Source organism: Dasypus novemcinctus, chromosome 27 (assembly GCF_030445035.2).
Source record: "Dasypus novemcinctus isolate mDasNov1 chromosome 27, mDasNov1.1.hap2, whole genome shotgun sequence".
NCBI lineage: Eukaryota > Metazoa > Chordata > Mammalia > Cingulata > Dasypodidae > Dasypus > Dasypus novemcinctus.
Window position 1 is genome coordinate 42,445,113 of NC_080699.1, and position 16,101 is coordinate 42,461,213.

General features: G+C 44.6%; 1 protein-coding gene across 5 annotated transcripts in view; it reads right to left on the reverse strand.

Moving 5' to 3' along the window:
* OPCML (opioid binding protein/cell adhesion molecule like) overlaps positions 1-16,101 on the reverse strand; it is a 1,279,663-nt gene that overhangs the window by 22,460 nt on the left and 1,241,102 nt on the right. The gene's annotated exons all lie outside the window — the stretch shown is intronic.

Consider the following 16,101-nt stretch of genomic DNA (forward strand, 5'->3'; position numbering starts at 1 on the left):
GAATGTCAGGGCCAAATTTAGTTTTCAGGACAATTACAGCTGATTACAACTTTCCCCATAGCCCTGTCAAAGCCTATTCTGATGTTATGGGTGCTCGCTCTACCCAGCTAAGTTCTGCCATGTACCTACAACAGGAAGGTCAAGTTTTTATGGAGGAGAGAGAAAAACCTAAGTCTTTGGACAGTTTCCATCATCTACCCTGTTCATTTCCCAAAACACCTTGGTGTTTGCTGCCTTCCTTGCCCCCACCCACCTCTCCAGACCAGGCCCACCCAGGCTGCACCATTACCATCTGGATGCTGATTTCCAGAGCCACCCTTAGAAGGTGTGGGGTCCCAGAAAAATACTTTTCCCAGAGTCCCTATCTATATATATATATTGAGTCCCCCCTAGTCAGCACCATTCTGGTGGCCTTATCTGGTGGTGCAATCCCATGAGAGAAACACTGTGAGGGCCACTGGGTTGGTCGCCTTGCCATGCTACCTCCCTAGGACCTGAGTTTAATGAAAAGAGTCCTGGGACAAACCCATGGTCTGAGTCCTGAGTTCTTGGCATATTTTGTTGAAAGGAGATGGGAAGAGTGGGAAAGGGAGTAGAGGATCAAAGGACACCGTGAAGGGAAGAAATAGGGACTTGGGTAGGGCCTACATAGTCCCAGTCTAGATTGGCGTTCCTCTCCTGGATGACCTTGCTGACCCCTGCTGGTCCTTGCTGGGGAAATTAGGGAATTTCAGGGAAGCCATTCTGGGTCCTGCGGCAGAATCACGTTTGATGGTGCCTAAGCACAGCACAGAAGGTCACGGTTCTCTACTCCAAAAGAAATTTAATTACTCAAGTGAGTATATATCCTAATTCCTCGGGTTTCATTAGAGGAAGGTAAGGCTCTTCTCATCCTTTTTTCTGTCTTTCTCTTAGACTTACAAAATCTTAGATCTGAAGGGGACTTTGGGATTATTTATTTTAAAAACTCTGAGATAAAAAAATTGCCCTACTTATTGAAGCTGTTTGACCAATCTAAATATTTCCAGAAAGTAAACAACGAAATCAAACACACCAGAATGAATTTCCAATATCACCTCACCTTATTATTTTTTGCAAAGAATAAATATGGCAGAAACTCAAGAAGTTGGACTTCCTTCAACGAAGATGTCATTATTCTTTCAAAATGACCTATGGAGTATTTTCCACAACTAGTTAAACCCAAGTGCCTTTGATCAATCCATCAAACTGCAGTGGGCCTAGCCAGGGTCCAGGAAAGTGTCACTTGTTCTCTTTTCCTTGGAGGAAATAGGACAAGTCCAGACCATGCAGTACGGTGCAGACCAGCCAGAGATCTTGAAAGCCCCTGAAAAGGTGGCATCTCATGAATGACAGTCAACTGGGAAGCTGCTGAACCCACAAAAGGAAGGTATCACTTCAAAAGAGACAGAAGCTAATGTGATTCTCAGCATGTCTCTAAAGAGGATAGAGTCTAGGTACTTCACAGTGGATTACCAGGTAACATGACCACCATCTTGAATGAGGGGATTTATCTTCACTGTCTGCGATGTGCTTTGATGGGACCATAATGTGACAGTGAAAGAGGGAAGAAGGAAGAGTGTGTTTTGTGTAAAATTGAGATTGTCACCGTAATACCGCCTAATTAAGCAAGAAAACGAATTTTGTCAAGTCTGTGCCTCTAAGATGTTATTTTGCATATGAATCCTTTGGGATCTTTTTAAAGAATAGATTCTGATTCAGGAAGTGTGGAGTGGACCCGGGAAGTCCACAATGCTAATAAGGATCCAGGTGAGGCTGCTGCTGCTGGCCCGGGGCCACTCTGGAGTGGGATGCTTCAAGGCACCCTGAAAGTGCTGTCCCTTTGCTCACTCTTTCTTATAATGATAAAGGTCTATGAAGTGAGCAGCTGGTCAGTCACATTTACCGAGGTCCTTGTGGAGCCTGTAAATCTTCAAAAGACATAATATCTATTGGGTAAGAGCTCAGTAGAATACATTGAGGCTGACAATCAGGACCCTTAAAGCTAATTTTCACATTGACTCTTTTTTTTCAAAAAAATTTTTAAAAGTTTTTTATTTTTTGTCTTTATTATTATTATTTAATGTTACATTAAAAAAATGAGGTCCCCATATACCCCTCCACCTCCCTCACCCCACTCTTCCCATAATAATAACCTCCTCCCTCTATTCCTTCATTCCATGGACCCTGGGATGGTTATGTCCATTCCCCCTTTATATCGAGAGGGGGCTTATATTCCACTTGGCTGATGGAAGCAATTCTCCTACTTGCAGTTGTACGCACTCGTGGCTCCCTGGTGTGGTGGTTGACCTTCTTCACCTCCCTGTTACCTGGCTCTTAGTTCAAAATGTACATCTTTCTCAAATACAGGTTTCCTTGCTGCAAAATGGGTATAGCATGTTTAAATGACTTTCTATCTCAGACTCAGTGAAGGTTATTTAGGTGTTATTTTCTTAACTTCTTTGAGTGCTATGTGAGATTTTTAAACAAAAATAAATCTGGTTGCTAAATACCTGGGGACCTAGGAAACTGCAGGATTTAATGCTTCCCCTGCCTTCTCCAGTTCTGGTTACAATGGAAAATTCTGATTCCAGGTTGCAGAGAAAGGGGCAGAAGGCAGTGTGTATTTTAATCCTCTTTCATAGCTGCCAGGAAGTAGAGTTGCTGATTATGGAGCCAGAGGGAAGGAAACACCGGGAGGGAGAAACAGATGAAGGAAGAACTGAAGAAAAGGAAAAAGGAGGAGGAAGAAGGGTGTGCTGTGTGAGCAAGCAGGAAGCAAAGAAAGCAGAGGGGCAGGTAGGCAAGATGGTCTGTGAGTCATTGGAGTCTGAAACCATATTCAAAAGGGATTTAAAAAGAAAAAGAAAGAGAAAAACATAGAGTACAAGCTTAACAACATTTTCTCTGATGAAAGATATAAAAAAGAAGCTCCAAGTCAGTCCAACAATTTTGCTTTATACTGAGATGTTCTCTAACAAGCCAGTGGGCCAGAGACCTGCTTTGTGCTTGCAGGCATCCCAATACAACATGATTTAAAGCTAAAGGAAGTAGATTCAGAATCATTGGCAGAAATACATATAAAAGCAGGTGATTTTTCCCACAGAGGAAATGTCTGAAGGATATACGTTTGAACTATTCATTTAGCAAGGTTAAGTTCTCCAAGGTACAAATGAGCTCATTGACCAGCCAGGACCTCTCAGGTGCAGGATGCTCGGATAAAGTGAGCAAGCCCCGTGGTTCTTTGAGTTGAGGGAAGGATGTGTTCTCTTACATACACAGTCATGGAAAGCAAAGAACGAGCAATATACACCGACAGGGTCTACTCCATCTTAGCAACAAACGAGGAGACAGGGAACCTGCCTCAGCAGGGGAAGGCTCCCGGGGTCAGTCTGCTCTCCTAGACCTCATCTGTAGTGATTGCACCCATACCTATCTCAAGTAAAATTAGAAGACACAGTCCTCTTATCTTGGGTAGCATACAATCTCCCAAACCCAGAACTCAAACCAGTTTATATTGTTCTTCCCCTAGAATCAATTTTTCAGTTACTAGTGGATTCTAGATCCATCAAGTAAGGTATGGTGGGTCAGGAGAGTTTATTATAAATGGAAGAAACCTATCCATTCAGAGAAGAAGAAATCAAATGGGAAAACCCAAGTAAAATCTCCCTCAGCATGAGGTTTTCTGAGCTGCTTCTTCCCCTTTCTTTCTCTCTTTTACCCTCCCCATCCATGCCGGGTTTATCTCTGCCATAACTTGTGTATCTGACTGCCACTTCCATTTCCTCAACAAATTTCCTAGAGTTAAAGAGTTGGAAGTGCCATTATGGGTCAAAGATTTTAGCCTTGCACCTTGTGTGAATCATTGTTCCTGATAGAATAGTTTCTCCTTGGTCTGAATATCCCCAGAGACAGTTTCATGAGCTGGCCTTTTACTTGGGGTGATTGTTCACATCATCTAGAATCATACTGATATTGGAGCAAACCTGGCTTCTCCCTTTGAAATGATTAAAGGTTGCCTCATATGAGCTCCCTCCACCCCCACTGTCCCTCCAAATATACTGTGAAATATTGCTGCTCTATCTATGGAAACTGCTCATTGAGGTTAAATGTCAGCACCTGTCACAGATTTTGCTGTGAGACCTGCCAGGAGGTGAGTCACAGTGGAGCATGCCTGAGGGTATGTGCCATAGAGGAGATGAGCAGGAGGAAGGAAGAGTGGAGAGAATAGGATGTGTTTCAGGTAAATCCCCCATACAGAGAGGGAGAGATGAGGGAAAAAGTGCCAGAAGAAGGTGAACTCAGATGGGGAAGAAGCCAAGAGGAAGAGATGGAGCCCAAAGAAGGAAGAAAATGGGAGTGGCAAGGGACTGAGTATGCAGTACTCCATCTGGCTCAAATAGTAGGGTTTCTGAAAAAGAGCAAAAAAGGTACCCTGCTATCCAGCAGGAAGGAATATTTTCCAAGATTCTTATCCTTACTAAACTTGGGAAATAGGAATCAAATGCCCAGAAAATGTTGCCTGCTTCTTACCTGCTATGCCACAATGAGGCTCATTGATGCATCTTGGACAATAGTCTGTTGGCCACTCACAAAACCTGGGTAGTAATTCAAGCTATCAAGGAACAGAGATTTTACTCCTGTAAGGATTATACTATGTCTCTAACAAAGTGTTGGCTGTCTGGCATGGTGTGGATTATTTGGAAATCCTGAACTAGTGGTAGGAGCAAGATATGGCTAAGGAAAAGTCTAGGAATATCTGGGGTAGTCCCTTCCCCTCTGTTCTGTGCCTTGAGATCTGTAGAGTGAAGCAGAAGTTGATGATTGAATGTGTGCCTGAATCCTAAACTCATCCATCAATCTTTCCAGGAGTTTGGTCAGAAGAACATAATCACATAAAATGAGCCATAGGCAGGTCAACATATCAGGTTTTGATATTTTGAATGATCTAAGTTTGGAATCCAAGGTAGATATGGCGCTTCCTGCCTTTCTCCCTATGAACTGAAGAAAGCTGGACTTGTGCTGTAGGAATACTTGACCTGGGTTCTCAGGTTGGGACTGAGAGTAATGGTTGTATTGGAGCAGAGAGTGAAGAGTAAGGAAACCCCAGGAGACCTAAGCAGAGGTGCATCAAGAAGATGGTGGAGATACACTGATGCTTCTCTCAATTCTCTGGGATGGCTTTGTCCCTGGTTAACTAGGTTCACAGATGCCTCACCAATTATCCTACCAATTCCACTACCCCCCACCTTCCAAAAAGGGGAGCAAGAGTGAATAGGGTAGAAATGGGGGCTATTCCTTCTAGGGAGTAGAGGGCAAGTCATCTACTGGCAAGCTGGGGGCTGGAATTAGGGTTTCCCTCTCTTTGTTTGCACTGGCATTGTTCTCAATCACATACCTCCCTCTAAAAAAGTGCCAATCTCTGAAAGGATAGAGTCATGCTTGAGTTTGGAAGTGAGCTAGGGATTCAGCATTTGAGGCACAGTGTGTAACACATATCCTCAGTCTTATACTGCTTACTACTGCTTCCTATATGGTGGTCATTCACCCCATTGTCTAAATTGCAATCGCCCTAGAGTAGGTAGTTTGCCTTCCATTCTCCAAAAGCTTACAGCTTCTAGCATAGCTAGGCATGCAGTATTTGTTCATTATACACCTGATGGCCGGAGGTTTGGGAACTCAGTCCACACAAAACTCCTCCCCACCCTCTTCTTATCTTCCCTCCTTCTGCCAGTCTACTCTCCACACTCTCTGACCACCCACCTCCCCCACCGACTCTCCTTGAACGCTGCCTCCAGTAAGCAGCTCTGGGCCGACTCCTTAATTAAACGAGGGAGTGTGGACAGCAGTACATTCCATCCTTGCCTGCTCTCAACTCCCAGATACGCTTCCTTCGCTGCCTTGGAGTTAATGAAAAGTGTGATAAACCCACTGTTTCATTTTCCTTTAATTAATACAAGCAATTGAATTGTGCTGAAGTCATTTTGGTTTGGAGACTGAGCCTCTGGGTCAACGTCTCACTTGCTGGCAGCGACAGAAGCTCTTTGTCTTGGGCTCAGACGACCTTTCTCAGGCTGAGGCTGCCAAGACCTTCCCCAGGGGAGGGGCGGCTCGCACCATCCAGGGCTTCCTGGAGGGCTGCCTGTCCTGCCACTGGCAGGGACTTGGCTAATGACGGAGAGCAATGTGTTACCGTTACCGCTAACTGAGCTTCTCGGAGGGCAAGGCGTCCATTAACAGTGTTGCCCAAGCGGGGGGCTCAGAGGAATCCCTGGGGGCAGGGAGTTTCCCCAGACCTTCCTCTATACAGGGGGAGGGTGAAAAGGGCAATAGATGACCTCCTTTTCTGGTAAGAGGAGGCTGAAGATGATACAAGAAGAGACAGACTCCAATGACTCCTCTAGTAGCACCACCCTGAAGATAAACTCAGACACGTTGCGATTCTTGAGCGCTTTACTGGGAGGAGCAACATCAAGGTTTGAGGATTTAGACCAGCTTTTGTCTGATCAGTGGGGAGTAGGAGAGGGCAAATGGGGCCTTCTTCAGGGTGATGCTTAGGAGGAAGCGACTGAAATGGAGGCTGCGGAGGTGGCTGCACTTTAGAACCACCCAGGAGATTTATAAAATGTAGAATGTGTGCCCACCCTTGCAGGCTGGTAGAGGTGGTCGGGCTGGGGCCAGGCACCAGCTCCCCTAAAAACACCCCAGGTGACTGTGTAGCACAGGGAAACCTCACGTAAACTATGCATATGAGTGATATTGCATATTTAAGACTGTTTTTACAGGATATAAATACTAATATACTAGACAGAAGGAATGGCAGCTATAGATGGCAGAGGAAGCATAGAGAGATTAAGAGGTGATGAGTTTTGTTTTTTGTTTTATTATTATTATTGTTGGAATAATGAAAATGCTCTAAAAGTGATTGAAGTGATGAATATAACTATGCAATTATGATGAATGCACATGACTGATTGTACACTTTGGGTGGATTTATGCTTTATTAATATGTACCAATAAAATATATTTGTTAAAAAAAATGTAACCTTAAGAAAAACCAAAAACATCGCAGGTGATTCTAAGATGCACTCAGGGTGGGGGCCTGGGTGGTGGATGGAGGAGGTCTCTCGCATTCACTCCAGTAGCCAGGTCTGTGTGGCGCTCCCAAGCCTCCTCGTAGCGCGCCCAGACCCTGCATTGCCTGCCTGGCTTTGCACAGGGAGTAGAGTCCCCACCTCAGCCCCAGAGCTTGATCGCAGGTGAGTAAAGGGGACTTGTTCCCTGCAAGGAAAGGACAGCCCTGGGGGCCCGCCCTCATCCACACTCCATGGATAGTGCTCCCAGCTGCTCAAATGCAGAGCCCAAAGCCCTCTTCTCAAGGTGGAGAGAAGACAGGTGCCAAGCACGGTCCTACCTGTGCTCTCTTTTCTGGGATGGACCCAGTGTGTGCAGAGATTGTTTTAATCCAGGTGATATTCCTGACGGAGGGGGAGTGGCCCTAACTGTGCGATACAGAGATTGCCAGGGGAGTTGCAAGGATGAAGCGCATGACTTGGGAATGGAATTTCAGAGGATGTATCAGAAAGAGAGGAGGGAGGGGCTCTGAGCGAAGCAGAGACAGGCAGGAAAACATAGACACAGAGAGACAGGGAGATAGATAGAGACACAGAGAGAGAGAATGAGGACACAGAGAGAGAGAGAGAGTGAGGACAGAGCACTGAAATTCCATGTAAACAGATAAATAGCTGAGAACAGAAGCTTAACTCCATTTGATGAAAACATAGCATAGTTAGGCTTTAAAAAGTAGCTACATATAATCTGAAACAAACAGTTCAGACCAAGAGGATTTAGAGGTGGAAGGAAAAAGCACATTAATATTTGCAAAAAGCAGAGCTTAAACAGCTATATTACTGGCAAAATGTTAAAGCATATTTGAAAAATGTATTTATTTATTTATTTTTATTACACGTTACCTCTTGCATTACTAGAATCAGCCCTCTGAACCAACTGGGCTATTTCAGTATTAACAACTAAAAAGTGAAATAAATACTGTGCTTTGACCTAAATAAACTTGTGCTTTAAAGAAAATAATTAACAGCCCAATTGATTAAGCTATTGAATGAGGCACTTCTTAAGTTAGTACACGCTTTAAGGAAGTTTCGCTTCACCCCACCTGCAGCAGCCTACGCAAGCTCAGGAAGTACCCCGGGTCCACTTCATCAAAGGGGAAAAGTGTAGTCGGTCGCCACCCAACATCAAATACCTGATGGTCTTTTGAATACTGGATTTCTTGAGGCTAAAGCAGCCGTAAAGGGTCAGACTCAATTGGGGGAGGGGATGGGCGTCTTGGGACCCAGTCGTTTTCATTTTCATACACTTCTCATGTGATAGTTATCCACACTAAAGTCTGAATATTACTGCATTATAAATTATACCCCAAATCTCCATATTCTCTCCAGTAACAAAGTAACATTGGACAGAATGCTTTTTCCCTTTGTGGATTTTGGAGAAACCAAAGCTTTCCTCCTAACACGAGCTGCTCCCGACTCATTGACCCTAGGGGTACATTCACTTGTATAGCAACATTAAGGATGCCACTGTTTTCACAGGTAAGATGACTGTATACTTGGGCTTGCCTGGGACAGTCCCAGTTTACCCTGCTGTCCTAGCATTATAACTCATAGTCTCCTACCAATCTCGGCTGCTTTTGATGGTGAGTTATATGACCGCACTATTTATATGGCCGGTTAAAAGGTCTGCCAAGCCTAGTTCTAGACAGTGCCAGTTATTTTTGAACTTCCTCTTGATGTGGGGCTCTCCCTGCAGTAGACTTTGTCCTACACCCGGAGGCTTGGCCTCGAAGCACAGGGTGGACCTTCAGTTGCAGGGCTGTGAAAGGATGGAGCAAGGGCTGGAGCTCTTTCTCCCAGAGCCCATTCAGCTACACTCCTCCTGGGAATACTCACAGGAGTAGCCCTTTGGCACCCGAGCTGACCAGAGTCGGGTAGAACTCAGCTGAAGCCTAAGGGACCCTGACCCAAAGCCCTTGACACACAAGGTCCTAGACCTGCACCTCTGTGTGGGCCAGAGCACTGGAGGCTCCTGGCAAAATGCCTCTTGAGGGAGAGCATGTCCCAGTTTCTGCAGCTGAGATACAGCCTGCCTCTTCTTGCTCCCCGTATTAGTTCACAGCAGCAGGGCAGCACGACAGCAGTGCTAATTAGCAACGTTCATTAATATTTTTGAAATGCCCGTATTTGCTTCCAGGCAAAATACAGACTCACCTGGGCAGCACGGTCAGTGTGCAGGCCACCGCAGGAGACAGTCCACACACTCGGCAGAGCGTGAAGGCTCTGAGCCGTCACGGGGAATTGGCTTCGTTCTCACTCAGCCACAGCATGAGCTGAGAGGAGGGGACCGCGGGCTGCATGCTCAACGCGCAAGCTCTCTGCTCGTGGGGTCAAGAGGATCCGCAGCACTCGGGGGTCTCCTTGGGAACTTCTTGTCAAGGGTGCTCTCCTGGGCACCCTGTTCAGTCAAGCCTGAAGCCCTCCCACCCCCTAATTTGAACTACTTTTAAGCTGCCCTTTCATCAAAGGCATGTCTGGTCTCCCTTCTCTGCCTCGTCAGTGAAGAAGTCAATTCACAAAGGCCTTCCATGACGCAGTGATCATAGTGAAGCAGAAAGTAAAAACAAAACAACAACACTGAGTTAGAGATCAGAAGACTTGGGACTTAATCCAGCTTTAATATGCAATGTGATTGTGAGTACGTATCTTTAACACCAAACCTTTCCTAACCTAGGCTCAGGAATTGTTAATAATTCCTTGGGGTCTAGGAATTCAGGCTGACCGAGCTCCAGCCCAGAGGCTCAAAGCTCCCTGGTCCTGCGATGGCCCTGCAGTCAGACATGTGTACTGCAGAACTGACCTGGGCTGCCCCAGGGTTTTTTGGGGTGGATCTTGACAATACAGTTAGAAGAATAGATATGCTGTGGCAATTCTAAGGTAGCTCCTATCTGTCACTGTGCCGTAGCTATGCGTTGATGGGGAGGAAGGAGAGTTTTGACAATTATGAAAGACGGTGTTGTCTGAGGGTAATGTCTTGTATTAATGGGGGAAATTAATTCTTTCCTTTCCTTTCAGAGACTCTTATTCATGCGTATTTGACAAGTTGCTGTTCTTCCTTCCCTCCTTTCATTGGGTAAATTGGAATAATGCCTTATAGTCACACCTAATCATTCACTTATGAATTGGGGCCCATTTTTATGGGTCTGAGGATGCAATCCAAATGCAGGAAAATGATGCTTCTCTCTTGATTTCTGCCCTTACCTGCCTTTGCTAAAAATGCCCCTTCTTAGTTATGTGGCTGGCCGAGGCCATACTTCTCAACCAGGCAGACACAGCTCTGCCCTAAGAGCAGATACCGAAAGAGGAGGAAAGGGGTGTCTGCAGCAGGGAAGACAGAATGCTTGGTTCTACACCAGAAATCTCCTTTTTATATCACCTCTGCCACAACTGATCTGTTGCTAGATCAGAACAGAACTAGGAAGCTCTCAAGAACTAAGCAAAAGCCTTACTCTGTCATTTATTAGGCCAGGGAATTCTGGGCAAGCTATTTCCTTCTCTGCAAAATGAGTGGATTAAGCAGGTTTATTCCTCAGGTTGCTTAGGCCACTGTTTCTTTCCCAACTCTATCCATGGCCATGTTTCTGGCCCAGGACTTAGGGAGTCTGCACACTATCATTACTCTCTGGGCAGCCCCCAGCATTTGATCAGGACCTGGCGCTTTGGGAAGTGGGGTTTGGAGGCATGACACAGGTCCCTGCTCCTGAAGCTGGCACTGGCTCTGGTCCTGGCCGATGGACAGCTGAGGCTGGAAGGCGCAGCTTTTGCAGAAGAGTCTTGGCCTTAGTGGTCATGGCCCTCAGTGAGGGAACATGGGCTTCCTAGCAGGCCTCTGCTGCCATGGACACGTCTTACCTGGAAAGGAAGCAGAGTCTACAGATTCTCTAGATTCCTCATCCTGGCCGAGATTAGGTTCTCAGTTTGTTTTTGGTTAATTTGGGAGACACAGGACCACTGCCTTCTTCACAAATAGTGCCAGAATCTCTGGGAGAAAGGCAGGGAGGACTATATTGGTGATTTGGGTGCCACCAGGGCAGACTTAGGTTGCAGGGTATTAGGCAAAAACGGGTAGGTTTGAAGAGACCGTTGCATGAACATGCCAAGCCACACAGGGCAGATGCTGGGAGCTTGGTGGCTGGGCAGCTGGTGTCCACGGGTTTCCAGGGCAACCCATAGAGGGAGTCCTAAAGAGAACAGGTGATGGAGGGGAGTTCAGTTAGCTTCTTTCACAAAGTGGCCTTGAGCTTACCCTCCTTATACTCAGCTCACTAGGTTTGTCTTGTTTTAATAATAAATTATTGTACTCTGACAGTAAGTCATGGAATTAATGCAAGTAAAGCTGTGGTCTGTATTTCTTTTGGCATATTATACATACACACGGTATAAATGTATAATACAGGAGAAACAGTCAGTACAGAAAGTAAATATAGAGCCTTTTTTTAGCTTTCTTCATAATTTTGGAAATAACACTATACTAGTTTTATGTGCAGTCTCTCACTTTCTGTGTATATTTGAATAAGTTATTTAACCTTAGGCCTCCTGTTTCATCACTGGTAAAGGTAAAGGTATTGGACTAGATTATTTCTAAAAATAAAATTCACCTTGACTTTTCCATAATCAGTACCCCATTGGAAAAATAATGTTCCTTCTATCCTTTGATTCAATATATATGTGTATACATGTGTAAATAAAAGATATCATAAAATATGAAATAAATCCCTCTAAGCATCCCATGGAAAGAGACAAAGAAATGTAAGAGCCCCAAAAGCTGTGAGCCTAGAAAATAAGAAGGCAATTCATCTTGAGAAAAAAAACAAGCGATATTTACATTATTAAATCACAATTACATAGCCAATCAGCTACAGAAGGAAAGAGACCATTTCCATCAATTATTACTGAACTGAACATAATTTTTCAATCACCAGCAGATTGTAAATGGGGGCTACAGCTCATCCAAGAACTCTGCGATCATAGAAGTTATTAATCAGTTATTAACTTTGTCGAATTAGCAAGGACACTGACAAGATGGTGGGGGAGCAGGATACACGGAGCACAGAGAGAGGCAGCCAGATTCATCCCTGAGATGGGGGACTGAGAACTGCGGAAGCACAGAGTCTGGGACCTGCCACCTTGGGGACTCGTATTCCTGAGGAGTTAAAGAAAATGGTCATCAGGTATTTTAATTCCCAGATAATCACCATGCCAACAGGTACAAGCATATAAATAGCAGGTGGCATACTGGCTATTTAGTGCCTGTTTGCAGGATGTGCTGTGGATGCTACAATAGGCACTGGGGTCTAACTATCTGGGGAGCTGGGTTTTGCCAGCATCCCTGATGGCTGCCTGTGCATGGGCTCTCCTTCCAGGCCCCTGAAGGTCTTGGTGCCTTGGTTTCTGGAGAAAGCATGACTTTGTCATGGATCGAATCATTCCCACCCCCAAAGGTATGTTCAAATCCTAACCCATGGTCCTTTGTATGTGGGCCCATCTGTAAACAGGATCTTTGAAGATGGTAATAATCGAGGAGATACCAAAGTGAGTCAGGGTGGGCCTTAATCAAATAGGACTGGGGACCTTATGAGAAGAGGAAATGTGGACGCAGTAGGAGAGAAGGAGAGAGACAGGGAGAGAGAAGGCCACGTGGCAGAGGTAGAGACTGAGTTATAGACTGCAGGAAAGCCACCCCCAGAATGCTATAGGCTTTGGAGAAAGCATGACCCTGCTGTCACCTTGATTTTGGAATTCTAACTTCTAAAACTGTGAGACAATAAATTCCTGTTGTTTAAGCCAATCAGGTGATGGCATTTGCTGCAGCAGCCCTGGTTAAACTAATACAGTTTTTGGTACTAAGAAGTGGGGTGCTGCTGGAACAAGTGCCTAAAACTGGAAAAGTAGCTTTGGAATTGGATAATGGGTAAAGGATAGAAGAATTTTAACTTCTTGATAGTAAAAGTATACGTAGACCACCTTGAAGAGACTGTTAGTAGAAATATGGACATGCTTCTGGTGAGGTCTTAGAAAGAAATGATGACTGTGCCATTGGAAAAAGGAAGAAAGATTATCTTTGTTATAATAAAGTGGCAGATAAATGGAAAGAATTGAGTCCTGATGTCTGATGGAAGGCAGAACTTGTAAAAGATGAACTTAGATATTTAGCTGAGGATATTTCCAAGCAGAGAATGGAAGGCACAGCCTGGTTTCTCCTTGCCCTTTATAGTTGAAGGCGAGAAGAAATAGATAAATGGAGAACTGAGAAGCAAAGAGGAACCAGAATTTAATATTAGTAGTTTGGAAAGTTCTAGGCCAATCCAGATAATGTGCTCTGAAACTAGGACCAGAAACAGCTTTAACTGGAGCCAGTTTGACTGCCTGGGGGGGGTGTCCCCAAAGATCAGGGCTCCATGCGAGGGTGTGCCTGGACAATAGTTTGCTAAAGTGATTAGACATAAAGCCGAAGAATCCAGTCAATCACCTAAGGAAGGAATGAAAATGTAATCATGCAGGAAGTAACTGTGGAAGATCATTTTGCCTGATGTCTTAGACTGCTTTGAATTGTACAGAAGACCAACAGGGTTTTTGAGAATTTTTATCAAGAGAAACATTCACAGCCCAGGCTGAAATGGACAGACAGGACAGAATGAAGGAAGAATGATTTCAATGGGAGAACTGTAGATGCAAGGTCTGGTTGATGGAACATCATTGGGCCAAGTGAAGGGGCTGCCACCCCAGTGATTGGAGAGAATGGAAGAGCCATCCTATTGTTCAGGGAGAACATAGCCTTCACCCTGGTGTTTGGAAAGGCTCCAGAAGAATCTGGAAACAAAGCGCTGAGCCACAGATAGCTCTCAGGCCTTGAAATCTAATGGAATTTGCCCTGCCACATTTCAGATTTGTTGGGACCCATGACTCCTTTTATCCTTCCATCCTTTCCTTTCTTGGATGGGACTGTCTATCCTGCAATGTCCCAGCATTGTATTTTGGAAGCACATAAATTGTTTTCTACATTTCACAGGTCCACAGATGGAAAGGAATTTTGCCCCAGGATGGTCCAGTCCAATAACTGATTTAGATGAGGTTTTGAACTTAGAGTTATTACAGAAATTGCTTAATGCTTTCCACATTTTGTGATGGGGCGAATGTTTTTTGAATGTTGGAGGAGCATGCCTTTTGGGGTCCAGGGGATACCTTATGAGCTGAATCATGTCCCCACAAAGATATGTTCAGTGCACACCTTCAGTCCTGTGGGTGTGAACCAATTTGCAAATAGGAAAATGATATTACTTAAGGTGAGGCCAAGTGAATCAGGGTGGGCATTAATGAAACAGAACTAGAGTTCTTAGAAGCAGAGGAAAACTGGCCACAATGAGACAGGAAGTGACAGAAGGAGACAGATTACGCTGTGACAGAGGCAGAGACTATGTCATGGATTGGTGGCAAGCCACCAACAGAATGCTACCAACTTCAGAGAAAGCATGATCCTGCCCTGACCTTTATTTTGGACTTCCTGCCCCCCAAATTATGATACAATATATCTGAGTTGTTTAAGCCAGACTGTGGTATTTGTTACTGCAGTCCTGTCAACTAGACAACTTGTCCCACCAGAACATCATGGAGATATGTGGAAAATGAAAACACAAACAAAAAACTGTTTTGTGTCACTTTGACGTGTTGGGGTTACAAAATGGCTGCTACTGGTCTCAGTAAAAAGTTTGATCAATTTAGTGAATTACCTGATCCTTTTGGTCCTTTTCCTTTCTTCTTCTCTCTCACCACTTTTTCAAACTCTGGCCCCACTGGATTTCTGTGCCACACAAACTAACTTCAATTCCCCTAAACTACCTGACTCCCTCGCTGGGTTCAATCCCACCCTTTTGTAACACCACAGGCTAGTCTCTTGAATCTAATTTGTTTTGTTCTCAGAGCTGTGGAAGACTGGAAGAAATAAGAGATGCTCTCTCCTCCCATCCCAAAAGGTGCCAGGCTTTGCGAATTCTCAATTCGGAGCTTCTTGTCTCAGGGTTGTTAATGACTTCTGTGCCATGAGGTCTAAAGTAGTTGCTAGGCACCCGACAATAGTTACCATCCAGGCTTTTGTTTCAAAGAAACAAGCAAACAAAGAGTATAGACTCGCATAGGTGAAAGTGAATCAATCTGCAGAAGGAGAGCCAGTCAAAAAATGGCTGTTGGTTGGAGGTGTTTTCCACAAGGGGCAGACCTAACTGTTGGTTTTACCTGCAAAACCCAATAAGTGGCATACTTCAGACTGGGTAATAATAAAGCTGAATCCAGGAGCAGCAATGCACTTACTTACTCATTCTCCATTCCTTGTTCCTACTCTCCTTCCCTTCCTCTTTCCTTTCCTCTCTCCCTCGCTTTCTCCCTTTTTCCATTCCTACCTTTGTTCTTTCATTCAACAAAGAGTTATTGGGGAATTCTCACTATGTAATGGGCCACTTACTCAACACTACTGTGTACTGAAAACTTGAAACCCTTTTCTAAGTGTCTTTTATAGTCTAGGGAGGAGAATTGTCCCCCAAAACATGACTTGAATTAAATTTAAATTTAACTGGGCTTTATGTAGTAGAAATCACCCTTGTTACTCATACATTATTCCCTTCTTTCCCCTTGATAACTCTTCCTCATGTATCAAGTATCAGTTTAATGTTTACTTAATTTGTGGAAGCCTTCTGTACTAGGTATCTCCTTTTTGACCTTCAAGATGCATTTCTCACCTTCTTTGGCCTGCTTTCTTCTCCTAAGCGTCTGACTTATATTGACCACACCAACCAGTTCCCCTCCCTTTTGGCTTCTGGTGGTGGTAGACAATGGGAATCAGAGGAAGGTAATAGTGAGCTCAGACATTTATTTCTAAAAAGAGTTCCCTCTGAATGCCCGAGTCATTGACCAAAGGACATCTCCACCCTGCTCTCTTCTTCCTGTTCCAGTAACCCCCCTC